Source organism: Crocodylus porosus, unplaced genomic scaffold, assembly GCF_001723895.1.
Source record: "Crocodylus porosus isolate Cpor-Errol unplaced genomic scaffold, CroPor_comp1, whole genome shotgun sequence".
NCBI classification, from domain to species: Eukaryota; Metazoa; Chordata; order Crocodylia; family Crocodylidae; genus Crocodylus; species Crocodylus porosus.
In genome coordinates this window covers 2498484-2525204 of record NW_017728923.1, presented here as the reverse complement: position 1 = coordinate 2525204, position 26721 = coordinate 2498484, and the positions used below count along the sequence as shown (strand labels likewise).

General features: G+C 49.5%; 1 protein-coding gene across 6 annotated transcripts in view; it reads left to right on the top strand.

The window, feature by feature from the left end:
* Positions 1-26721, top strand: part of LOC109313402 (ankyrin repeat and fibronectin type-III domain-containing protein 1-like) — a 538031-nt gene that overhangs the window by 427702 nt on the left and 83608 nt on the right. For 2 of the 6 annotated variants that reach the window (XM_019539950.1, XM_019539949.1), the window contains exon 1: positions 17608-17933. The exons of the other annotated variants lie outside the window; for them this stretch is intronic. The gene's annotated coding sequence lies outside the window, so the exon portion shown is untranslated. Of the gene's footprint in view, positions 1-17607; positions 17934-26721 lie in introns of those variants that run through there. 6 annotated transcript variants of the gene reach the window in all.

The window sequence follows — 26721 nt, the reverse complement described above, 5'->3', positions numbered from 1 at the left end:
GCTGAAGCTAATTTAATCAGATGCTGTGACTTCTGGGATGATTTAGTCAGGAATGATCCTGCCTTGACCAGGAGGCTGGACTAGAAGACCTTGTAAGGTCCCTTCCAGCCTACTTTTCTATGATCTATGATCCATGCTCTCCATGCTGGTACTGGGGTGTGGTCATGGCCTAGCCCCTACTTTGTGGCCTGTCTCCCTTCAGGCAAGTGATCCTCCCATTGCTAGTGGTACCAGCTTTAAGGCCGGAGTCTGCTGGTGGAACACAAAGCTGCACTACCACGTCCCGTGATTCTGGTCTTTTTAAGTCAGTGAAGCTCCTAATGACTCCTTAAGAACATGAGACTGAAATCTCATTGAATGCACTGATGAGATGGATCCTCCAAGTTTCTCAGCACCTCCAGGGTTCCCAGTGGGGATTTGCTCAGTGAACAGGCCAGAAGGGGGGTTGCACTGGAGCTTCTGGCACTGCAAACTCCACCTGTGCTCCAAAACCCTGGTCATGTCCCTACCACCTCCCCATGACCAAGAGTACAAGTGCTATGAATGGAACTTGGACTGTAATTCTGTTGCTGCTACATGAGGCAGAACAGAATCCAGCTCACTCACCCAGAGCCAGACTGGCGCTGCCAGTTGTGATGGTTTGTTTTTGCCAGTGGTTGTGACTCAGAAAAACACACAGGGAGCAGATATATTGAGTAACAAGGTGCCATTTTTATATAGTCATTTTTCTGACAACCATTGTTGACTGAGTCCTATCCCCCCCCCCCACGCACACACCCAGAGCTGGTAAGCACTGGTTGGTTAGAGAAATGTTGGGCTAGTGGCATCAGCACCCTCTTTTTATTATTTTTGTTGGAAAAATCAGTGTGGAAGGTTGAAAAGTGTGATTAATGATCCCACAGACTCACAGAGAAGACAGAAGATGACGGGGAATATTATGGGCTCAGTGGCAGAGCTGATGGCTTTGTTTTCATTAGAAAGAGACAGGGAAAGAGGGAGAAGGGCAGATTTACATCCATGAGGTAGATGCATTGCTTCCTTCATTTCAGTGCTGTGTACTGACCCCTTGTACCATACTCTGTCTTTCCTGGGCCCATTTTCCCACAGGCTTTTCTGCCTTGCCCAGACAGAGCTGATCAGTGCCTGACTGGGTGTGTGGAGCACAGTGGACTTCTAGCCAAAGGGGAATCACAGGAGGCAGTGCTGTGCAGCACACACAGAGCGATAAGGATGGTTTATATTACTCGACCCCAGCACTCTGGCAGAGAAGGGCATTTTCACAATAAATGTGGGAATTCAGGAAGCAGAGGTGCCTGAGGTGGGAACAGCAAGTTTCTCCAATTCCTTCAGTGCTTATGATTCTCTGTTCGCCTTTCTTGTCTCCAGATACCAGTTCACCGCCTTTTGTCTGTCTCCCTTCACTCCAGCTCCTCTTTCACTTCATCTGCATGTCTTGAAAATATTCTCCTTTCTCCTTTGTCCTCTTCCCGCTTTCCTATGGAACTGGCCTACACTGTCTCTCCCCAGGTCATTATTCACTTCTCTTCTCCACGAATGTATATTCCCTTACGTTCTTCCCCCATCTTATTTTCCTCCTCCCATTATACAGATACACACACATTTCCTGGCACCTGCCCGCAGCTCCAGATAGTGACTGATTATATCAGGCAGTGTGGTCCACTAAAGAAGGTTGATGCCAGTCCAAAAAGGAAAACCATTGAGGCTCTGCGGCCAACTCACTTTAACCACATCACTCCTTTCCTGAACTTGGAAAACTCTGGCCGACTAGAAGCCCAAAATAACAAGGTTTTCCATTCCTGAGAGAAGCATTGGATACCCAGCCATGTAAAACAGAAAGAGGCTCCACTGCAAGTGCTAAGCTCAGACTAAACAATAGCACAACACCCCAAAAGTTTTTTTTTCAGTTCAGGGGAGTGACTGGCAGTATTTTAAGGCTGACCAACTGTTCCTGGTCAGGATGAAGATGCGTCACTAGGATTTTGGTGGGCTGTGGCACTGGATGGCGGGGAAGGAGGGCGGGTTCCTGTATGCCAGCCCCAGTGGTGCACCAGTTGAGCTGATTGAGGGCTTAGGCCTGGAACAACAGGGTGCTGTGGGTCAAAACGGAGGTGAATCAGCAGAGCTGTGTGTGGGCTGGGCTGGAACAGGAGGAGTGTTGGTGATGAGCTTGGAGGAACATTGGCAGGACTGTTATGAGAAGCCAGTTTTGTGACAGCAGATTCTCCTCTTTCCTGTGTCATAACAATGAAGCCTTTGCTTTTTCCTTGCCTGTCTCTTACTGATTGCTTACCCAGGAATTGAGTTGGGGAAAATCGGAGAAAACCTGATGGAAGAGTTATCAGGTCTGTGGCTGGCCTGGGAGATGCATTCAGGTGGAGAATGCCCTTTTGAATGCCAAGTCCACCTTGGGCACCACTAAGTGAGCAGCTTTGGGGGTATCAGAGTAGCCCCAGGAATTCTGAAAGCCCCGACCAGCCAGGGCTTATTGTGTATCAGGCAGCCAGCACAGTTCTAGGAGGGCAAGGGAGTTGGCTGTCTCCCCCACATTCCCAGTATCTTTTAAGTATGAGACAACATTTAAAATTAGCCACCATGATGGCACTTGGAAATCTCACATTTCCAAGCAAAAAGAGATTTGGGAACAATTCCCTGTTCTGCACATTTGTATATATTAATAAATGTTTTCAAGGTATGTTTAGCTGGCCATCTTGGAAAATCAAGCTCAGAATCATAGCTGTGATGCTCAGGAATGAACCCACTGTAGCACCTACATGATATTGGTTTTAAAACACCAAGAAATATTAAATGGACTCTCTAAAATCAGAAAAGCAATACAGATTTTACCATAAAAAATCTTTTTATTTTGTGGGTACTGTACAATAACTTCGTATTGCATCATGATCAGAAAGAAACAATACTATTTAGTCTGATCTCTTACATCCCTATATCGAGGGGAATCATTATAATGTATATAGCCCATAATAAATCACATGGTAAATGCTCAGGACCAGATTCTCATGTATATGCTTTTTAAAGCCAGTTTATGCTATCAGGCTGAGGTGACAGGATCTTAGTGCTGCTGAAATGTAAAACCGTAGGGTCCCATTGATTCAACTGCTTAGAGCAGGAAGCACTCAGATCACTAATGACATGAGTCAGGCCCCAAACAATTCTGAGGTTGGCTTAAAAATTATCATTTTAAATAAGATATTGGAGGTGCTTCCTTTTAGTCATCTAGTTTCTTCACCTTCATCTTACATTTAAGTTGCATTTTCAAGCTTTTCCTCATAACTATGGTGGGTAGAAAAGTCTCCTTTTTTCAAAATAAAAAAGCTGAGATTCTTATTGAATCAGAAGATGGCCCAGCTGGGACTTTAAGCCAAGCACAGAATCTGTTCAGAGACTTGTGATACTCTTAATTGTTAGTAACACTGGGTGCGTCTACACGTGGATTTGCTGTGGCACCAGTTTATGCACGAGTAAATTACTTACAAGTAAATGGTGCTGGGCAAGTGTCTATATGTGCAGGGAAGTGGGAGTAGATTTACTGTCAATCTGCTCCCGTTTTCTGAGACTCTGCAGTGGGCCCCTGCTGCTGCTGGGAGGAGCTCCAGGCTGGGCTACAACTGCCAGCAGCCGCAGCCCTCTTGAAAAGGCAGCCCTGCTTGCTGCTCTCTGACCAGCCACTGCCCTGGCCAGGAGCAGCATGCCCAGCACAGGGACAGCACGTGGCAGCACTCTCTTTGCCATCTGTGCCTCCCCATGCTATCGCTATTCCAGCCCCTACCCCTAGCAGCGATGACCAGTGATGGCCTGCTGGCCTCCACACTGACCACCACACTGGCCCTGCTGACTGCTCTTTGGCCCACAGCCATCTCACCCCTTGCGGTTCTGCCATGTACAGTGACCACCTGCCAGGCAGCCATGTATCATCCTAGAGCCATCATCGAGCATCTGCTGCCTTGACCCTATCCGCCTGGCTGGAATCTGGCAGGGATACTGGCAGTGGGCTCCAGGATGCCACTGCTGGGGCCGCTGACTCTGGGCCTACTGGGCCAACCAAGACTGGTGGCGGCATGTCATCCAGCATACTTTGGATAATGAGCAGTGGCTGAAGGCCTTCCACATGTCCTGGGCCACCTTCCAGGATCTCCTGGAGCAGCTCCAGCCTCACCTGGAGGAGCAGGACACCAGCATGCAGCCACCCTTTCCTGTGGACACCTGCTTGGCCATTGCCCTGCTCAGGCTGGACATGCCTACCAGCCTACAGTACATCAGCTGTCCTGGAGGTGTGTGGAGCCTTCCAGGGTGTGTTGGGGGACATTGTGCTCTGCTTGCATGATCCCCTGGTGGGGGTGCAGGGTTCTGTGCCCTGGGATTTCCCCAATGCTTTGGGGTCCTGGACAGGACCCACATCCCCATACACCTGTCCACCCCATGGAGACTGCCCCTGTTACAGCCAGAGGGGCTTTCACTCTGTGGTGCTCCATGCCATCACGGACCTCCGCGGGGCCTTCATGCACATGAGCACCAGCTGGGCAGGCAGCACCCACAGTGCCCACATGTTCAGGAACTCCAGCCTGCCAGGCCTAGTGGAGGGTGGGCACTTTGCGCTGAGAGTGCTGGACCTGCAGCTGGGCACCATGGTGGTCCCGCCCCTCCTCACTGGGGACCCTGCTACCCGCTCCTGTCCTTGCTCATGCAGTACTACACTGGCCATGTGGACCCCTGCCAAGCACACTTTAATGACTACCTGGGTCAGACCTGTGCCCTGGTGGAGTGTGCTTTTGGCCACCTCAAAGTTTGCCAGTGCACCCTCATCTCCCTCTTCAAGTTTCCCAAGAACAACCTCCCCTGGGTCATCATCGCACCCTGCACGCTGCATAATATCTCCACGGCTCAGGGGAACTCTTCTGCAAGGCCTGGGTGGAAAAGGCATGGAGTACAGAGGACACCTGACAGGGTAAAACCACTTGCAGTGGCAACAGCAGCTCCCCCGCTCCCACTGAGGCCCCAGGAATGCTGTGCACCTGCTAGCAGGAGCTGGAGAACTGGGTGCGGGAGGTGTTGACTGACTACCTCTTCCAGTGTTCCTCGCTCTAGCCTGCCTGCATTGCTGCCTACAGATTCCCCACCCATCCTGCCCATACCCAGTACCACACTCACTGCAGCCATGTCTCAGAAGAACAAGATTTTACTCTTTTCACATCAGCTAGAGTTCCTCTTCCCCCTCCCACAGCGAACAAAACCCCTCCGCCATCCACCCCACCCACCAACAATAAAACACCTTCTTCCCCATGAAAACTTTGTACAATGTCCTTTGTGTGCTGTCCTGGGGTGGGGGGACATGGGGTGGAGGTGCCTAGGGGGCAGAGCCTGGGGACAGGTGGCCAGCAGCCTGGCCTCTGGCTTTCCTCCATGGATACAGTGGGTAAAGGGCTTGCCATGGGCAATGGCAGCAAGTGCTCCTTTGGCATGGGTGGCTCCCCCCATCAGCAGGTGGTGTCCAGGGCTAGCAGGGCTGGTGAGTGGTTCTGTTCTGCTGCAGGCAGCTCCAGCTTCATGCCCATTTGGAGCTGGGACAAGTGACAAGTCTGGGCCTAAGCAGGGGGGGCTGGGTGGCACCGTATCTGGGGTGGGGGCTCCTGGCTGTTGGAGGCAGCACAGGATCTCCTCCCAGGCCAAAGGTGTTGTGTTCCCACAGTGCCTTCACCCGCTTGCGCTCCAGGGCCAAGAGCTGCTCCCAGAACTCCCTGTCTACCCAGTCCCATGCCTCCTCATGCCAGTTCTGTGCATCATCGCAGGCAAAGTCCTCTGCCCACCACCTGTCCTGATGGGCCACGTCCTCCTCCCACCAGGCCCAAGCACCTCCCAGCTGGTCCTCCAATGCTGTGACCAGGTGGTCCAGGAGGTGGTTCCTGTCCAGGGTCCTCCTCTGGCGGAGCTGGCACATCCACAGGGCCCTGGCTATGGGCAGCAGTGACCTTGAGGCAGCATCTGGGCTGCCACGTGTGGCCTCTCCCCCACAAGTAGCTGCAGGCTCTGTAGAGCCATGAGAAAGAAGCTGTTTGTGTGAGCTTTCAACATTTTAGAGATAAAATGCTCTCTGCTAGGGGCCGTGTGGTGCCTGGCCTCTGATTGTAGGTTGGGCTTACACAAGTGCTCAAGGACTATGGTAAGTGGGCTGGGTAGGCCTGGGCCCAGGTGGCTATCCTCATTCGCTCCCCTGGGGTCGGTGGGCCTCTGGGTGCTGGCTGCAGGCAGCCTGGCTTCCCCACCCCATTCCCAGGCTACTGGCAGCACCTACTGCCATGGCTCTAGACTCTACTGTCCTGTCTCCTCCTGTAGGCCAACTGCTCTGCTGCACTGCTGCCTAGCCCACAGCAGCTGGGCTTGCGGGGCGCTGGGCTCATGAATGACTGAGACAAGGAGCTGCTCTTCTTGTGGCTCCCCTCGAGGAGCTGCCCTTCTCACAGGTGTCTTCTCTGGGGAGGTGCCCCAAGTCCCCCCACCCCAATGCCGCTGGTATGCTCCAAGCATGCATCTCTTGTGTGTGCCCCAGGCAACGTGCAAGGAGATGTTTGCATGAACCAAGGAGTGCCCAACCCACTACACCTTCTCCTGCTAATGGCCATAGCACTTGGCACAGAAACCTGAGCTATGAGGACGTGGGCGGCAAACCTAGGCTGCCCTACAAACCTCTGCCACTGCCTGGAGGGCTACCTGTACCTATGCTACACATCCCTGCCTCCCACAGCTGAGGAGGACATTGCCGCTGGCATGGATGCATTCTTCAATGTGTGAGAGGCCCATGCCTGCCTAGTTGCAGGGGCACGGGCTGCTCAGTAAAGTTTTGCACTGTCGCCTGCCCCCCCTGCAAGCTGCGAGGAGGGAACCCAGGGCCAGGGGAGTGCAGGCAGGTCGGGCAGGGGATGGGGGTGGGGGCAGGGGCAGGGGCAGGGAGGGCTGCTGGATGTCCGAGGGCCCTCCGTCAGTGACTTGTCACCATGGGGTGCCAGGCTGGGGCAGGGGCTCAGGCAGGCTGCCCATGCTGCTCTAGAGAGCACAGCTGCAGTCTGATTCCCAGGGCACAAGGATGCCTGTCACTTGCCGCATAAAGGGCATGGACTTAAAGGTACTCCCCAACTGATGGTTGTGGTCAGTGATGGCAGCCCACTATACCCGTAAGACCTTGACCTTTATGTGGTGCTGCCACGCCAACTGGTTGTGCCTGTGCTCTTGAATCTGGCCTGATAGTTGTGTGGGTGTTGGAGTGCCCACCCTTGTAGATGTGGGTGTTGGAGTGCCCACCCTACTCGAACTAGTGCTGTACCTCTGCCTCACCCCACAGCACCACAAGGTCACCAGTCTCTTCCAGGGTCCAGCTGGGGCTGTGGGTGGTGGGCAGGGGCATGGGTGTCAGTGAGGCTGAGGCCATCATGGGTCTTGCACCAATGCTTTGGGCCTCCTTGGGCTGTCCCTGTACTGCTGAGCTTGGGCAGCTGCCTGTTGTGGAACTGGCAGCCATGTGGCAGAAGCAATGCCCTGCAACACCTGCAGGCTTAGGATAGGCTGCTGGGGGTGGGCTGTGGGCCTGTGGAGCTGGCCCCAGCAGCCAGAAGATGCCTGCAGCTGGGCCTGGTGGCTGGCAAGCCTAGCTGGAGTCTGCAGCAGCCTGCAGGACTGGATGGCATATGCCTGGCAGTCGTACGGCACTGCAGTACCAGGCAGCAGCACCAGGATCCAGGCAGACTGGGGCAGCTGGCCTGCAGCCTGCTTAGGGGGATACAGGGACTTGGGGTGCCTTCAGGCTCCCTGCTGCTGGGCCTCAGGGCTCAAAATGCCTCCAAGCTTTTAAAGGCCTGAGGTAGTGGCTGCCATAGAGGCAGCCCAGCTCTGGGGTAGGAGAGGCTCCCAGTCCAGCGCCCTGGGGCTAGCTTGAGGCCAGCTCCCTACTGGCAGGTTCACCTGGGAGTAGATTTGCTCCTGGGTTGTATCTACGCGTGCTTTACTGTGCAGTAACTAATTCTGAGTAGGTATTTTTACTGCGCAGTAAGTGTGTGCGCATGTAGACTGCACGGTTAAGCATCTTGTGCAGACGTGCTCGCTGAGCTGCTCTTGGTTCCAACTCTCATTTACACTGAGGTGTCCTTTCACCTTTCTGGCAGTAGGATAGTAGTTCTAAATATAATGCACTCATACTGAAGTCACTGTGAGCTTTGGCAATCATTTCAATGAGAGCAAGATCGAACTTGGTCTCTAACTTGGGAATAATTAATCTTCTTGCTCCAGGAGAATGCCAGTTCATTTCCTCCTTGTTGGCCCCTCTATTTTCACTGGGGAAAGGGTGCTAGCAACAACCAAAAAAAAAAGGAATTGCCAGAAGGCCATCTGTTCCTAACAAGGCAAAAAGCCTGAGTGAGAATCACTCTCTTCTAAACTTTGGTATATTACTGCCGGCCCAGCCAGCCCTGGCTAACATTTGCATGAACTCTGACATACACAATGGAAGCAGCACACAATACACATTCCCGAGAAATAGAGAAAGGAACTAAATCATTAGAGCTTGCTCAGCCAAGCTACTCAGGTTCCAGCGTTCCTGGGGCTCCAGCTAGCAGGCTGTTTCTTCCTTACTCCATCCTACCTCTCTGGGGAACTTTGCCTCAGATTCTTCCACTGAGGCAGAGCTACTCCCCTCCACATATACAGCTTAATGCTGAAAATTCAAAGAGAGCCTTTCTGGATATAAGGGGCCTGCACATGAGACCTTTCCCTCTGTACACCTTCCTCCAAGTAGTCCCCAGTTCTCTTCTCTGCCAGGATCATGCCTGGACATCTTTTTATGATCATTTCTTGCTATTTGCAGGATCCCACCTCATACCCAACAATCAGTCTTGTGTTTCCTTACAACACCCCCTATTACTCTGTTTATGGCATTTCATCAGCTACAGCATCACAAAATGAAGGGTTCAAAGAATACATAAGGGTCATTGGTCTCACCTCTCTGGAGCAGGCCTATGTTGTTCTATCTCAGGCTTTTACCTATGGGCACTTTTACACATGCTCTGGGGGTGGGGGGGCAGCACTTTAATTAGAGTGGCTCCAAGAACCACTCTAAAACACCACTGCATCTTGTGTATCAGCATCCCCACACTTAAAAATGGCAGTGGGGACACTAATACACGAGACACAGGAGGCTGCTGGAGCACGGAAGTTGCTATGCTCCAGCACTCAGTTAACTGAGTCTGCTCTGACACACTGTGATTCCAGCATATTGGAGCAGCCTCGGCACTCATCTATAGGCACCCTAAGCTTCCAGGCATAGTTCCAACAGATGTACCTTTAGCACTGGTAATGCTCACAACAACAAATAATCCAGGCTGGGGGGCTTACAAGTCTGCCTGCTTGCTTCTTGCTCCACATGATCAAGCCTATTTGATCCCTTTTGGTGTTAGTTGGGCCAGCCGGTGTTTGGTATGGTGCTTTGGGGCCACATGCTCCTAGCTGTTTTTTCAGCTTGCATGATGATTCTGGCTTTTGAGGGACACAGAGTTTCAGTGCACAAATGCTGCCTTTACATTGGGGATGAGAGAGGAGGCATAGAAGATTATCATTTTGCTTTTTATAGTGATGCGGGTAGAGAGACAGGCAGACAGAAGTGATTTCCTTTAGTGTAAACTGCAATGGAGGTGGGAAGATTTGACTTCATAGAGATCAGGATAAAGTGAACCAGAGCTCGAGGCCACAGATGCTGGCCATTCCTGACTCTTAAGGATTCAGCATTTTTAAACACTTTTCCTAGTATGCACCCTTGGTCAACTGAAATCATGAACGTGTTAGGCTTTAGGCCTTGCTTTATTAGTAGGGTTTCATACACCTGCTGTCAGGCCCTGTGTACCTTTCCTGCAGTCTAAATTTGCTCAGCCACCCACCCCCTCAACCTCCCCAGGAGCAGCTCCTTAGAGTACCTCCCCACCCCACCCCAGCAGCTCTTTAGCAGAGCACAGGGAGGTGCTTAGATGATGGACAGCTTTTGCATATGGCTGTAATTTAGTCTAAGCTTGGTAGAAGGGAATGACTTTTCATGCTAACACCATTGGCTGCGCAATGCACTGCCCCTAGAGCTTCCGGCAGGATTCCACAAAGGGTTGCATGTGTTTAGGGATAATGAGACTATCAAGAGTCACAAGAAGAAAGAATAAAAAGAGATGCGAGTCCTTGCACAAGCCAGCTTCTGTCAGCCAGGGGGAAACTCTCCCTGGAGCAGGGCACTCCATTATAGCCCAGGCCAGGGTGTTTTGCAGATGGTACTGACTTCTGTTGGAGATAGGATGCTGGATGAGGTGACCCCTAGTTTGATCCAATCTGGTAGTCTCTCTGCTGTAGGACTCTGTCCCACAGCTCAGGAAGGTTTTCAGTCAGCAACAGCAGAGCTTATCATTGATTTACCTGCTTCCCCTTCTGTCTCTTGTCTTTCCTGCTGTTCCTTCCTTGCTTGCTCTGACTCCCCTGTCCCTGGCTGTCAGCACAAAGCGATGCAGCACAGGGCAGCAGCATCTCCTAGCAGGTGTGCTTTTCAGCCCAGGGAGAGCCTGGGAGGTGTCAGTCACATGTGAAAAGGCCTCCCCTCTGCTCCTTTAGTTCATTGCACTCAGAAGGCTTGGGCAGAGTCTTACCTCTGCTAGCCACTGTGGGTTGGCAGGGGTGCGGCAAAGTTAGCCAAGGTTTTCCTTCCCACTGAATCTCCAAGCAGAGTGAACCTGCCAGGGGCTGTCATCCCCAACAGCAGCACTCAAAGCTGGTATGTGAGACTTGTTGCCACCAACTGCCTATGAGGTAGTGTCTCCAACTTAGCCCAGTCGCAGTTTCAGTGCCATGCTCTGGGGTTTTCCTTCCAGCAAGTCAGGCCAGAAGTCTTCTGGTTGTGTGCCTTCCTTTACACACTGGGAGATTTGCCCTGTTTCTCTTTGGGATTCTCAGGGATACCCCTTTCCTCCCTAGGCAACATCACAACAGCTGGGGTCAGCTAGCATGCTTGTACTAACAGGCCCCTGGCTTTAAATGTCTGAGAGACTGTTGGAGTAGTGTCTTTGAGGGAAGGCTGTGTGCGTTTCAGGGAAAATCCCCTGCCCTGCCCCTCCCACAGAGAGGAGAGCCCAAGTTGGCCCTGTGCAAATACCATCTATTTAGTCAAGCTTTCCCCCAAGGGAGGCAGAGCACTGGTGCCAAACCTGAAGCTTTAGGAGCAAACCACAAAGGTCTGTTTGCCAAGGTGATAGTAACTGCTCAGGCTCCATCAAGACAGAGAGCAGCAGAAGCGGCTTCCCGATAGCTGAGTGCTCAGAAGGAAAAAGCAGCTTAATACACTCAGACATGAAGATCAGTTTTCCTGGCATTTGGCAAATCACATGCTTATCTCTCCTTCCCCTTCTGTTTAACCTCCATCTCCTAGACCCCTAAGACATATCAGCAATGTGTCATATACCCAGGGTGCAAATTAAGGGGAACTTGGGGGGGCTAAGCCCCCCAATAACAGACGAAAGCCCCCATGTAAGTTTTGAAAATCATAACTGGAGGGGGGGGGGGGGGGTTCTCTTATAGGATCACTCCTTCACTTAGGTGGATTTGTAAATCAGTGAACCAGTTTAATTTTTTTTGCAAACCCCCTAAGAGTCAAAGTGTAATTTGAACCCTGCATATACCCTTACATATGCCCACACAGGCTGCACACAGGCATGCCCACCACCACCACAGGGATGAGAATATAGAAATACCTGAGACAGACACAGCTAGGCTGAGCAAGTGATAGGGCTCCAGACTTGGCAGGGAAGATGGTTTCATCATGAATCTCAGGTCATTTGAAGTGGACCAACTTGTCTAGTGTTTTAAGGGCAACCAGCTCTGTGAACAAACCCTGACTGAAGAGAGGCATTATTAGAACAGGTTGAAAACCCCAATTTTATTTATGAGAGTAACGTCTTTATTGTGATAAAAGCAATTAAACAAAATGGGATGCAAAGATTAATTTAGTTGGCAATTGAAATACTTAGGTGTTTGAAGATCAAAATTAAAGGAAATTTTCAGCTTGGATTTCAGTTAAAATGTTCTTTTGGAATGTCTTCTGTCAAAATCACAGCCTCTGTCAAAATCCGGCCTTTTGTGCCCAACTTTTAGATTCTAACAAAGTTGGGGTTTTTTTGATCAAAAAGATGTTGTTCTAAAATGTTTCTGCTATTCCAGTTCTTACTTGTGATATGTTCTGAGTTAGATCAATCAGTGGTTATTGTTAAGTAATTGGTTGTGCATCTCTGCTTGTAAGTGGACCTGTAGCCCATTGTGAAAGATACATATGCCAAACTGGAATGAAATTGGGATGGCAGGGTTGGGTTTCTTACTTTATATTGCTTTACTTGAACCTCCTGGACATAGTGTTGGGGACATGAGGGCCTCATTGGAAAGAACTGCTGTGACTGTTAATAGAGTCATGTGCTCACCTAGAAGGGGCTTCCTACCCCATGGAAACCTGAATCCCAAGCCATGAGGAAGCTAAGGAGAAGGAAGAAGTTGAGAAGGGATTTCATGCTGCATTTGAAAGGATCCCACTAATACAAAATCTTCAAGCCAAGTTGGGAGGGAGGAGAGTGGTGCTAGCAGCACCCTGAACTCCATTCAGGTCACACAAAGTATGGAGACCAGGAGCTGCATGAAAATGTAGGGTGGAGGTTATTTTACAGCCCTTGTTATAATTACCCTCATTCTAAAACCCCTTCTCCATAATGCTCAAGCAGAGTTGCACTACATATTTAGACTTAGACGTAAAATATCTCTGTCCCTCCAACCCCCACATCCTTGAGTGCACCTAAAGGCCCTGTGTCTATGTTCAGAAATAGATGGTATCCACTGACTCGCTAATTGTAGTGCATCCTGATAATGCCAACTATAATTAGCCACATGTATCAGAGTCATTTTGTTGGCGGAAGTTTTCATGACCCCATTATCACACTTTAAATAGAGGATCTCACACAGGGCCTGTAGTGCTTCACAGGAGGTCCTGTACTGCAAACCAGATCTTGCTACCAGCCATCTTTGGATAGACCAGCATGGAGGTAGTTTAATGAGCTGTGGCCTCTATGCATGTACAGAGCTGTGCCTGACAAAGCAGCACACATTGCTTCTTACAAAACTCTCTAGGGATCATGGAGCACTTGGTGGATGTGCGCAAAAGTTGGTCCTTTCACTTCTTCAGGCTAACTGGTCTCTGATCATAGATTCAGACAGACTCCATCTGCTGGCATGAAACAATTTAATCTGTTGAGGCTTTGCAACCTTGACTGCTATGCTTTAGGTGAGCTTATGGCTCTTATAGAATGAGAGAATATTAGCTCTGGTGAGAACTGAGGCTGGTGCAAAAATAAGCACTGCAGACTTCCCATATACAGTGTACCCACCCAGCTGGTCCAGTCATGAGTCCTTCACACCTCTCCCTTGCCACGTCCATTCTTACTTGTAACTCCTCCTTTTGTTTCAGCCCCATGTCTCTGCCAATACTTTTTGCTCCCAGCTTGTTAGCATCCCTGTTTTCCCACTCTCGGGCCACAGCAGATCTCTTCAAAATTGTTAGCCGTTCCTCACTTGTAGCAAAAAAGCTATTCCAGTCTTTATGCTTACTGCCCCTGATGGAACCTACCATTTCTGCTTCGTTTCACCTGCTTGGCTGTTTTACTGAATCATAAATTTGAAAGGCATCTTGAGGGTTATCTAGTCCAATCCCTTACATGCAGGATCAAACCCTTACATCCAGGATTCACTCATGGTAAATGATTCCAGGCAGATGCCTACCCAGGGAAGGTAGAGGTATGACATATCAGGAACAAAACTATTTCAGGCACTCACTTGAAACTAGAGGCAGATCTAGGATTTACTAAAGTTGGGGTGAAGCACACTGCCCTTCAGACCATGAAGGATGGGGGTGAGACATGGCTGGAGACCTTGGGCCTGTGAGAGACACCAGGGAACCAGGCTGGGAGCAGGCACATAGAATGGGAAGAACCTGCCGCACACTGCCACTGTCCCTGGGTGAACCAAGCCTGGTGGGAGCACCCAGAACTGCTCCTGCCCTGCTCCAGCTCAGTAGGCTTGCAGATTTCTCCTTCCAGTGCCTGTACCCTACCCACTGCTCCTACCTTCTGTGTCCCCCATGGGACAGGGAAACAGGTAATGAAAGAAGGAACCAGTGCACCACCAGCACTGTCCCCAGCCATGTCTGGAACCCTGTGCAGTTGCTTTCTGCAGCTAGAGTGGGACAGGAAAGTCTCTGGGGCTCTCTCTCCCTGCCCCCATGCCTGTACTAGCCAGGGACAGTGGGGAGGGGAGTGGTCCTCCTTTTAGCACCTGTTTCCTGGCCAACAGAGAACACAGGTTTGGAGAGGTACAGGAAGAGAAGGGCTACTGTCTGCCACTTCTGTTGGCAGCCAAGCCAGGCACCCTGTGTAGCTGTTCCTTCCTTCCTGGAGTGGGTCACGAGTGGCTCTGGTGCTCCTCCCATGCTTGGTGCAGATGGGGATAGCAGCAGTGGTGAGTGGCCCCCACCTTCCTGTGTCCCCACCAATCTGGGAGTTACAGCTGCAACAAGCAGCCGTGCAGGTTACCAAGCTCAGCCAGGTTCAGAAGTGATGGAGGCAGAAGGGAGGTATTGCTGTACTTCTGGATCTGCCTAAGGTTGAAACCATCAACCTTATTTAACTTTTAATTTAAAAGAGAGGTACTTTAGGTATATAACCTTTAATTTAAATCCTGGGTCATACTTTTGTGGAGGTTAGAACAATATGACCTTTCCCTGCCCTCTCTTGTCTCTAACTGTATACTGAGCTTGACGCACATTCTGGTGCAAAAAGCCTTAGCAACTTTTTCCTGTAGTCCCACCCCTCTCTCACATAGCAAAACACAGGACATGTCTGACGAGCTGTCTGAGATGATACACCCCAAGAAAATGTTACCGGCTGAATGTACCTGAACCCATCATTTCTGCATACTGCCAACTGCTGCTCTGTCTGTCTGTCTAATCTATCCTGAGCATATCACCATGGTAAATGAGCGCCTGTTCCGATGGTTGTGCAGTTCGATAAAGTTATATGCGAGCAGGAGAAAGCATTCTTGATATATAGCCTGCAGCCAGACCTTGGGCTATGAAATCATTGAATTTCACAAGCTAATCATGGTAGTGTCAAGTCAGCAAGTGGATGGAACACCTTTAAGGAAAACATGGGTACTTAAAAAAGTAGTGCAGATGAGTTTTTCCATCCGAGTCAGTCCAAACTAAGTTTGGAGTGAGAGCTGCTGGACTCTTAGAGGTGTACTGATTGATTGTCATCATTAAATATCCTGCGATATTTTTTGAAAGGATGAAGGTATAGCCCCATCACATTTGCATTCTGCCTCCTGCTGCAGTTTCAGTTGGATTCAGTATTTGTCTTCACTTCCTGTCTTAAACTATTGTGTAGGGTAGGGATATTTTTCCTTTTTTTTTTTTGTTGCAGTGCAATGTTCTTCCTGAAAGTGGGGGCCTGTTCGGGGTCTGTCTACTGACGGGCCCGCCCACCTATTCTGGGCCAACCACTCACCTTTTCTCCTGCCATGCCTTGTTGTTAATTAATTAATGATCTTAATTAGGCGGGAGGCTGCCCATTTCTTGCCCCAATGCCAGGGGGCACTATCTGCAGCTCCATTCCTCCCCTACACTGCAGCCCAAGCCTTGCAGATGGTATTTATAAATTTCTCTTTATGTTGGGGTCTCGGCTGCTGTGGGCTTACCCCTTCTTTCTGTAGCTAGGCCTGTCAATCCAAAACCCACTAATCAGGGCTTGACTCCAAGGCTCCAGCTCTCAAAAAACTTAATCGGGCTCCCGTACCCTCTCTGGCACTGGGGTCTGCTCACCCCTGAATACTGCACCCTCTCTGGCACTGGGGTCCCCACACTGCAGCGGGGCCCCAATGAGCCCTCCTTCTTCCACAAATAGCCTGAGCCCAATCCTCCAGTTATTAACATCCAATGCAAAACATCGGCTTCTATGGCCATATAATGGAAAATGATAATAAAGAAATAAGGGAGGCAACATGCCTGCTTACTTTAAATGATCATGCTTCTGGCTCACAGCATGGCATATTCTTCCAAAAGAGACTGCGGCTGCAGCACTGTGGTCATTGGGGGTCCCCCTCTCTGGCCTTCTTCACTTGCCATTTGTAGGATCCTGGCCTTCCTCTTCCTGTCACCTGACCGGCTGGCAGGCTCAAGCCTTAATCCCTACTTGACCGGCTGGCCGTGCCTGAAAGGTTCTGCATTTAAAGGGACCGTCCTGTCTCCTAGTAGCAGGGCTAGGGTTCCCTGTTACAGTGACCAAAAAGTTCCATTGGCATTAATGTGCTCTTACCCAAAGGGAGGGAGGTATCTGGAGGGCAGCATTAGTTCCCTGGTATCATATGAATTAGAAAAACAAGCCCACTTGACATTGATGTGGTTAGTTTTGATGTTTTCCAGGTGTATGTGATCTGCACATGTTTGTATGTGACAATGCATTGGTCCCTAGCTTTGGGTTATTTGTAGGCATTGGAAGGGGGCAGAGAGGTACAGTGGAGAAGGCACAAAGAGGCAGCACCTAATAATAATGGGAAGGGAAAGGAAAATTTGAGATGATGTAGTCTGCTGTCCAGGAGAGTTCCCCATATTATTAGCTAGGGAAATCTGTTCTCAGAGTATGGGGTCCACCACAAAGAAAAGAGGAGAGCTATACGGGCATAGCTGAGCTAAGGTATGAGCATTTGGTGCCTGCAACTGAACGTAATGGTGGTGAAGAACTGTGAGAAGTGTGTTTGACCATCAGGAGTGTACTCAGCTTTCAAGAGGCCTTTAGGAGATCATGGTCAGAAAGGCTGAATCTTGCAAAGTGTCCTGCACTTTCAGCTACCATTGACCTTAGTGGGAATTGAGTGTGTCCAGAATCCAGCTCCTTGGTTCTTTCACTTGCGCTGCACCAGCATCTGTCGTCAGTGAACCATCTAAAGACCCTGCCTCCTTAAGCCATGACTGCAGCCAGAGACGGAGAGCATGACACACCCCACCATAGCTTTGGCTGGCAATGGTGCCTGCAGCACCAGCCTGCCATCAGTAGTTCCCTAGAAAGCCCACTAACTTTTGATAACCCAGACCTTTTTCTACAGGGAGATCTGGTAGGTAGAATGGAAACTTGCTGTCCTGGGTGTCTGTTGGAAGTTGGTAGTCCCAGTGGTAAGAGGAAGGCATAACAAAATGGATTTGTCCTTGCAGGAGCCCCCTGGGCAGTGGATGGGGCTCCCAATTGCCTTGGGAAAGCTGAGTGAGCGTAGTTGCCGAAGGTATCATTTGCTTTTGACTTTCTATCTTTTTTCCCCCCTATAAGCTAGTACAATGACTGGTTGTTATGTAAAAGGCGAGCGAGAGAGAGAGAGAGAGAGATTCTTTAGTGTCGGAATCTGAGTCACATGGGGCTGTTTTATTTCTCCCTCTGCTAATCTTGTTTCTATAGAAACAAGATTGGGAAAAAAAAACGACAAGCAGAGAGAGAGAGAGAAAGAGAGAGAAAACTGAGGTGATGGGTGAGGAAAATACAGGTGGTGAATGAAGAGGAAGGGCCAACGTATGGGAGGGTGCCCAGGCGGCAGAGCTCTGAGGGGGGAGCCAGCAATCCACTGCTCGTGGAGTGGGGACCCAGCGCAACGGAAGCTGCGCCCAGCATGAGAGACTAGCTCTGGAGGACCGTGTGTGTGTGTGTTGAGGAGGGAGGATTGTCTGCTTGCTTGTTTGAAACATTTTCTCACATGAATTGCTCCTAAGGAGGGAAATCCGGAGCGACGAAAGCAAGCAACCCGAGTCTTGGCAGGTGAGTGAGCGACAGGGTGATGGGCACCCATGGAGAGGGTGCCACCCAGCCTGTATCTATCCTTGGCATCCTTTCCTGAGTGGGAGGTGCACTAGGGGTGCAGTCAGCTCCCATGGGGTCCCACTTTCCAAGATTTTGCTTCAGGGACATTCCCCAAGCACTGAACTCACAGTTGCCCAAAGCGGTAAATTGCACCCCAGGCATGCTGCCACGTAAAGACATCAGTGTGCATATGAGCATGCCAGTTAGGGATGCCCAGGTGAGTGGGATTTTACTGAGAGCCACTTGCCTTAGACTTGTCCACTGGAGGGTTTTTATGTGTGCTCTCAGTTCTTCTCCAAAGTCTGAGGAAGGCTTCCAGGGTTAATTTCCAGGTGTGATTTTTTTTTTTATTCTGATTGTGTCCATGTGAACCAAACTCCTAGGGAGCAAGAATGCCTCTGGAACATAAGGAGTGCAGTTTGCTGTGCTCTCTCCATCCCTCTTCTCACCCTGGCAGGCTGGCTCAGGGATCGTGGTCATCCTCCTGAGTCTCAGGACCCGATGAGTGGAGGGAGGTGTGTGTTCCTCAGGCCTATCCCCTGTACTAAAGCTGGTTCTTTAAGTGTTCTGATCATGTCTGGGAACCAGAAGATGGTGAATCTGTTCTGTTCCCTGTAAAAGTCTGGGCTGCCCATTATTAGGCATGAGGGAGTGTGCCACCTCTTGGGACTCTAGTCTGTCTTGTAACTGCATGGGATGCTGAGCTGCCTCAAAGTAATGCATGAAGATATGAGCTTATTTCTGGGACCTGGTCTGGCCATGGCAGTTGCAGAAGCACGTGCTGGTTTCCAAGTCTTTGGCTTGTCTCTAGTCAGTGCACAAGTACTAAGCACTTCCTGCCTGGAATCTGACTTCTCTCCATTTCCGTCACACAGCTGCATGTGCTGACCTTAGTCTGTCTGTGACCCTTCATGTCCAAGTGACCTGCTGTCTTACAGGACTCTCTCCTGTCTGTAAGCTTTCTGAAAATCTGAGTGCTGCTTACCTAGTCTTTGGTCTCTCTCTACTTATTGGACACATGCACTTGCCGCCTCCCTATTATCTGGCCCTTCTGTAACCATCGCATGTGCCTAAATTGTGCCTCCGTGGGCACTAATCCATCTGTGACCACTGCAGTGAGTGTGAAGTCCATCCTCATCAATTCTGCTGTGCCTTTATTGCCTTTATTACCTTGCACTTGGGACTCTGGGCTGGGTTGAACTGATGCCCAAATGCATGTGAGTCCAGGCATCAGTTTGGGCATCAGTAGGATCTCTGCTGACAGGTAAAACAGGAGAATGTGCTGGTGAGTGATGGACAATACCTATAGGTGTCCAGAAAAACAGCCTGTTTTTGTGGATTAGGGGTATGGGACAAGGGTTCTCTGAGCTTGTATTTGCTGGGATTTCACTTCGATAGTTTTCATAGTACTGCCTGGGGAATACAGGCTGTATGGAGCATGATGATATTCTGAACACCCAGGACCAAATTCATTTCTGGTGTAAACCTTATGATGCCAGTCAGGATACATTGGGCCTAATGCATTTTTATTGCATTGCATCTCTGCAAAATGTTATTCTCTTCTCTGAGGCAAGCAAGCAAGCAGGATGTGACTATTAAAAACTTCGTTGTCATCCTCCCAAAGGCCAAGCAAGTGGGTTTTATGTCTGGGATGATGCCTGTTTGTGACAGTTTATCAGGATGTCTCTGACTGATGGCAAAATCAGAGGCAAGGTGTGGGTTCTCAGTAAGTTCTAGCATGGTGTGTCTCTGCCTCTCTAGGGTTTCTGCTGCCTGGGAGCATTGACTTGAACAGCTGGGCTGGGAGGAAAGATGGTGGAGCAGGGGTTGGAGGAGTTGTCCATGCTGCTGTTAGAACCAAAGGCAACAGTCTGGGGCACATCGGGAGCATCCTGATTTGATCAACAAACCAAAATCTTAATATCATGTCACATTTGCCCATCCTCTGCCACTGGACTGGGAAGAGGCTGAAAGAGACTATGGAGGGAGGGGCTGAAAAGAGTACAGAAAGCTCCTAGTTGGAGCCAGGAACTCTAGCATTTGGCTTGAGCAGGCTTTACTTGAGGGAATGCTGTCCTGTATTGCTTTCCATTCCCCCTGCCTTTGCTTCCTCAGTCCCTGCTGCTGAAATGTGCTAATAATGAGCAGTTGCAGAAAGAAGGCAACTAAACCAAGCATTTAAAATATCCCAGGTTTGGAGACTGATGGGATTTGATATGACCAGAGCAACATTGCTATCTCCCTCCATCCTAAATTAATACCAGCAGGGTTTGTATCCTGTCTGGTAGATGGCTGTGTCCTCATTTCAAGGCATGGGTAGCTATTTAAGGGATACTTTGACTGTGCAGAGTATCTGCGGCACTGTTATGTCCAGGAAGCTGGGGGTTCTATCTAGGAAGAATAACACAACGTCTTTGAACCCCCTACTACACACACTCGCTTACCAGTGATCACTCCCATACAACCATTGTGTTCTGGGCTGGTTTTAGTCTGTTGGTGTGTTAAACTAAAGGGTCTTGGAGTGTAGTGGGATCAGTGCTATTAGTAAAAGTGAATAGCTTCAAGTGTTCCGAGAGCTGATAAACATTTCTATGGGAAGGATGAAGTGTTCTGATTAAAAAGCTGACATAGGACTATGAACATGTGTAATCTGGTTGGCAGATGGCAAGTCCAAGAGATGTGATTTATGGTACAACATGGTAACTGAACCGTCTTCTCTCATCACCAGGAGATGACTTTCTTCCTCACTCTGGTTGATATTTCATGTGATGGCTTCCTCTCTGTGTGCCATGGGCTTTGTCAAGGAAGAGGAAATGATTTTTCAACCCTGGAAGGTGCAGGATTGAAGGAGGCAGGCCTGAAAATTCAAAACCCAGCTCTTCTGGCAAAGCAGTATTCTCTGATGGGGTGCTGTGACTCTGCCCTTGGCAAGCACTAGCCAGTAGTTAGCAGTCAGCAAGCAGCAGGGCAGCTTTGGGCTTCTCCTCTGCAGTGGGTGGATAAGGGATGTGCAGGACTTCTGCCTGATTTTGCTATATTGGCCGTAGCCTAACTTAAGGGGCGGGGGGTGAGGTCACTGGAGCACCAGCCTGGGCACTGGCTGTGGATTGCGGGAAGTGGGGCGAGGCACAAAAATAGCAGCCTCCATAGGTGCTCCCCTGGCTGCCACATGCTTCAGCACCCTGGCTGCAGCTGCCTGCTCTGCGTACTGCCACTGCCCAGGGCACAGCAATGCCCAGTTATGCCTCTGTGCATTGTAGTCAGTGACTGGTTTAGCCTGCTGACTCCTGCAGGCTGGCTTAGCTCCCTGAGGAACTCCTCAGCCAGTCCTCCAAGAAAAAACACTCTCTTTGTACAATGGCCAAACAAATCAATAAACAAAACTCTTTGGCCCTATTCCAGGCACCAGGAGGGGTTCCTGGGTTCTGGCCCCAGCACAGCAGGGTGGTCATTGGTAACAAGCTTGTTCAGTTCACAGCTTGCCTCCTGATGGCCAGCTCTTCCTTCATACAGTGTTGCCCCTCCCTGCTCTCTTTTTCAGGATTTGAAGCTTCTAGTGCAGTGGCTCTCAACCTATCTAGAGTCAGGACACTTTCCGCTGCTTTCTTGAATGTGGCAGCCTCCCCAGCTGAGAGTGGTTCTTGAACAGGGCACTGCTGCCTGCTCCTGCCTACATTAGGGTTATCTGATACATCTAAATCTGGCAGGAACAGGGGCCCAACTGTTGATTTTTGTGCCTTCTGGCAAGCTTCCCTGAGGCTCTGGGGTGTGCAGGGGTAGGGGAAGGAGGGTGGTTTTGCTTGTTCCTAGGTGTCCTTGCACCCAACTTCTCAGTGCAGACAGTTGCTCCAGCCCAGCCTGACTCCACTGACTGAGCAAAGGGCTGCCTGCCTGGCTTTTCCTCTGGTTTCTGGGGATGATCGTGTGGGGTTGGATAGAAAGGGCTGCAGGAAGAGCGCAGGCTCCAGCTCCAGCTGCAGGTGGTGTGTGTAGGGCTGTGCAAAATTTTGCCTGCTATTTTGATTCAACACTGTTTCAACTCATTTCGAGCTTCAAACAGTGAAATGGAATCAAAATGAAGGGCTTCAAAACAGCCTCAAAACAAAATGAGACTAGTCAAAACATTTCAAAAGTTTCACCTGGCCAGCCCAGGTGGGCTGAGTTTGTTTCCCCAGCCTGACCATTGTACTAGGGAAATGAACTCAGCCCAGCTTGGCTGAATTCCCAACCCCAGAGCAACGGTCAGGCAAAACCAGCCTCACTGTTTCGACAAAGCAAAATGGAACAGCTGTTTTGACTCGAAATGAAATTCAAAACAAAACAGCGTTCCATTCAAACCTCGAAACTCAAGTCAAAATGGAACAGTGCCATTTCATACAGCCCTCGTGTGTGGGGCATTTTAACCTGGCTGCAGCAACCCCTGGAAGTAGCTGGCACTACCCTGTTGAGACCCACTGCTCTAATGGGACACCCCCTCACTATCCAAGCGCCCACAGTTGGGCTTCCTCAGTAGGGCTGGCTGCTCCCTCTTAACGGGCCAGCCCACACTGATACAGTTGGGATTGTGTACACTTGGCCAGCCCTGTTCTCCAGAGTACTGTGCTCCAGTAGGAAAGTTAAGTTTACTGCACAGCCCATGGGACACTCTTCAGTGCCATGTTTCCTGCTGACTCTGAAGCTTTCTCACATGCAGAGAAAGGAGCCAGTTGCAGAAAGTGAGACTGAGCACTCAGACAGGTCTCATCAGTGCTGAGTTTCATTTATCCAGCATTTCCTCTTGTTAATGAAGTAAGTTACCTGAAAGACCTTCTCATTTGTCATAGATCTAACACACCTACCTCTCTGGAAGTCAGAGAGGGAAGGGACAGTGGCTTTCATGGGTCAGTGGTGCTCCTCAGAGCTCTTTTCCAGGGATCAGAGTGATGCAGCTTGACAAACAAGGAGTGGAAGCAGAGGGGAGGGGCAGGCTGGAAGGACCAGTGACCCCAAGCACTCAGCCTAGTGAGAAAAGATGGGGGTCATTCCTATTGTCCAGTCCCATCCAGCCACACTCCTGCCTAGTATGTGCTGGGATTGTATCAGGTCCATGGTAATCCACAAGCCTTCCTGTACTTTGCCTTGGGTTTTTCAGCAGGAAGATGCTGGGTCCATTGAAGGAAAAGTGTTTGTCCCTTTTTTAGGTCTCTTGAGCACTGGCTTAGTTGTTGTTAGGTTTGTGGAATGAGACTCTTGCTTCTTTCTTCTGAGACAGGCAGAAGTCTAGTTGTCCAAGTCAGAACTCTGTGTTGCCCATTTAGGGCACATAGCTCTGAAGCAAAGCAGATCCTGGAGGGTCTGGGAGGTACCTGTCACAGTGCTGCTAGATATCATGCTCCTTTTCATGTTCCTTTGGTTTGTCCAATGCAGAATATCCAGGACACTGTTCTTCCTGTGCAAGATGTGGAAAACACCAGCCCTGATGTCAAGGGGATGGAAGGCCTTTTAGTCCAATGAACAGCAAAGTGTTTGAGAGTCAGAGTGGCCTTCTAAGTCCCAAGTTAAGGCATGATATAGGAAGTCAGGAAATATGAACTCTGATTCCTCTGCCACTAGTTTGTCAGGTGACCTTGGGCAAGTCATCCACTCTACACCTCAGTTTTCCTGTCCCGATCTACCTCACAGCAAGGTTATAAGGATGAATTGATGTATTTTCTTAGGACCTCACATGGGAGGTATAAGGGCAGTTACTGTCATCATCCTCAGGAGGGCATTCTCTTTTGCCCCTCGACAAAATGGCTAGGAGCCATCCGAGTGTTCTGCTGCTGTAGGATGTGTAGGTGGTGAGTCACCCTGGAGCAAGATATTTAAAGAGGAATTGTTAAATACAGGGTCTCAAGGCATTTGCAGATATCACAATGAAACCAGATGATTCCCCCATCCATTTATCCAAGCGCACAGGGTTCCTTTCAAAAACAGAAGAAAGAAACTAAAAGTTAACCCCTGTGAAATTATGAGTAGGAGGAGGAGGTGACTATCTAGGGGATAACCTGACCCTTCAGCCAGTTCTCAAGTCCTGGTTGCCACTGATCCCTTACCACTGATGACTCTGGCTGTGTATGTGGGGCTATGGGAGGGAGATATAGCAAACTGCCTGATCCAGGCTGCATTTGTCTGCATACAGTCATAGTATAGCAGGTATGAATCATCCCCCACTGCAGCACAGTTTATGTAAAGCAGCACTGTATAAGTAGGCAGCTGCTACTGTAACGTGCTCCTAGGTTTCAAATGAAATACAAAGGACTGCATTGGAACTGGGGAGGGGGGTGGGGTAGGTAGCAGGAATTTGGCATGAAGTGTTGTGAGAAAGGGTTCCTGTGGCACTACACTGGCATACAGAGAGGCAGGTGGCGGGCGTGCAGCTCAGTTGGAAGGGACTAAACAACTGGGAAGAAATCAGCCTTGGTAAACCTTCTCTTTAATAACAACTAGAAATGAGAGATGAGTTGCAAGCTAGTGGCATTTCCAGATAATATGGTGCTAGGAGGGGTCACCAGTTCCAGGAGGAAAGTGGCATGTTGTGATGGAGAAAGACCTTGGGTAGACTGGACCTTGAGAGATTTGGCTCTGTATAGACTTCTTGTGTGCCCTTGGCACAAGTCACTCATAGAAGAATAGATCTTCAGACTATTGAACAGATCTTCAGACAACTGAACTTCACCCAGTTGTAAATAAAGCACCTCTCCTGGAAAGGCACCCAGTCTGCATTGGAAGACATTGAAAGATGGAGAATTCACCACTTCCTGTGAGAGTTTATTTCAGTGATTAATCACCCTCACTGTTGGAAATTAGTGTATTTCTATCTTGCTTTTGTCTGGGTTCAGCTCCCAGTCATTTGAATCTGCCCTGTACCACTATCTCCATCTGTAAAATGGAGGTAAAAGTGACCTGCCTTAATGATTGTGGATAAGTATCCAGACAGATTGCTCCTCCACAGGGCCTGGGAGGTAATAACCATGTATCAGAACTAACAATGCTGGGACTGATGGGGGCAGGGGTGCAAAATATCCAGAGTGCTATTGAAAAACTCAAAGTTAGCTGGGGCTGGGGCTGGGAGACTGCAGGGAAGTAGGTGCATTTGCATTGATGAATGGTGGCAAGAAAGCTCAGTGGCAATTTTGGGCTGAGTACAAATACAAGGGTCTCTGGAGCAAGTTGGTGACTGGGCTTGGAGGGGATTCTTTCCTTCTGGAAACCAGAAACTCACATGCAGGAGAAGGCCTGGAGTTCAGGGGTGGTTGATTTAAAAAGAAAGGTGATAAACATTAAGTATGTGGTGTTTGGGTAAGCAGGGCTCCAGAGAACACAGTTGCTGAATTGGTGTAAGAGGTACAAATGGAAAGGGATGGTTTAGGGGTGTCCCATGGGGAATAGCAAGGAACTGTGGATTAGATTGAAGAGAACTATTGAGTCTGAATCACATCAAGTATTTCCTGATGGGGAGGTGGATAACTTCCCATGAGAAGTTACCCATTGGCTGAGGTGTAAGAAGCCAGACAGCACAAGTGATCAAAACAGTGCAGTGAACAAGTGTGTGCTGACAAGGAATTGGGGTAGGTAGCCAGAGAGGTCTTTCCTACCTCTGTGGGCCCGATCCTCTCATCAGCTGCATGTTTCTGGGTTCTGAAGGTCCTCCCCTTCTCTTACCTCCAGTGAGTACTTCACATGCTCTGTACTTCCCAGGAGGCTCAGCCTCTTGCCTGACTGAACTGAATGGAAGCAGAGCCCCACCTGGTACAAGCTCAGAGCTGTCCTGGAGCAAGTGAGTGCAGATGATGAAGGATAGGTGCTCCAGCTATGCCATATCCCTCTTGGACATTATGCTGTCACTTTGGGAATAGCACAGCTGTGGACCAAACAATGATGCTGCCCAGTCAAGTTAAAGCAGTTGGAACCCTCTTACACCAAGTCTCAAACTGGCCCCAAGTGGCTAGGTTCTGGGAGCCAGCACTGGAGAGCCTTGACTTCTATGAAGCCAGGCTAATTCTCTCTTTCCCATCTAATCTAATGCAGAAACTTCCTTGGAGATGAGAGATCAGTTTACTGAGCGTCAGTTAATTGAAATATTATTCATTACAGTATGAGCTTTGACATGGAATCAAAGGAGAGACTTTAATGGCAGGAGTAGTGTTCGTGTAGTGGGCTCTGGGAGATGGACTTTAACGAGATGCTTAAATTGTTCCTAACCTACTGCCTTCCCTGCCTGCATTTTCTTCACCAGTGAAAGAGAGAAAAATATATCCCTCCAGCACCTTTCAAGACAATCCCTCTCCTTTACATCAAAGTAAATGAGTTTGTTTTAATGTAATGAATGACCCTGGATCGTCTCATAACTTTCTTAGGGGTGTTCATTCAGAGACAGGTTCCCCCCTCCAAATAACTGTCTCCATCCTATCACAAGCAGCAGCAATTCACAAGTTAAGAAATAAATCAATAAGCAGAGTTAATGAATTGAAGATGCCTGTGTTTAAAATATATCAGGGAAAATGGCTAGCTGTTTGTGGCTTGTTTTATTATTGTAAGGACAGGCAGAGAGATTATGTTTCTGAGAAATACCTTCTCTGAGATATTTGGGTCACTTGAAGCTGAGCGAGAGGTGTATTAACTTCTAAAAACATATACACATAAAATGGCATGGGTGGCAGTTGAGCAGCTTGGCATTCTTCTCCCTGCTGTGCACATATGTGGTAGTGGGACTCATTCACACGAG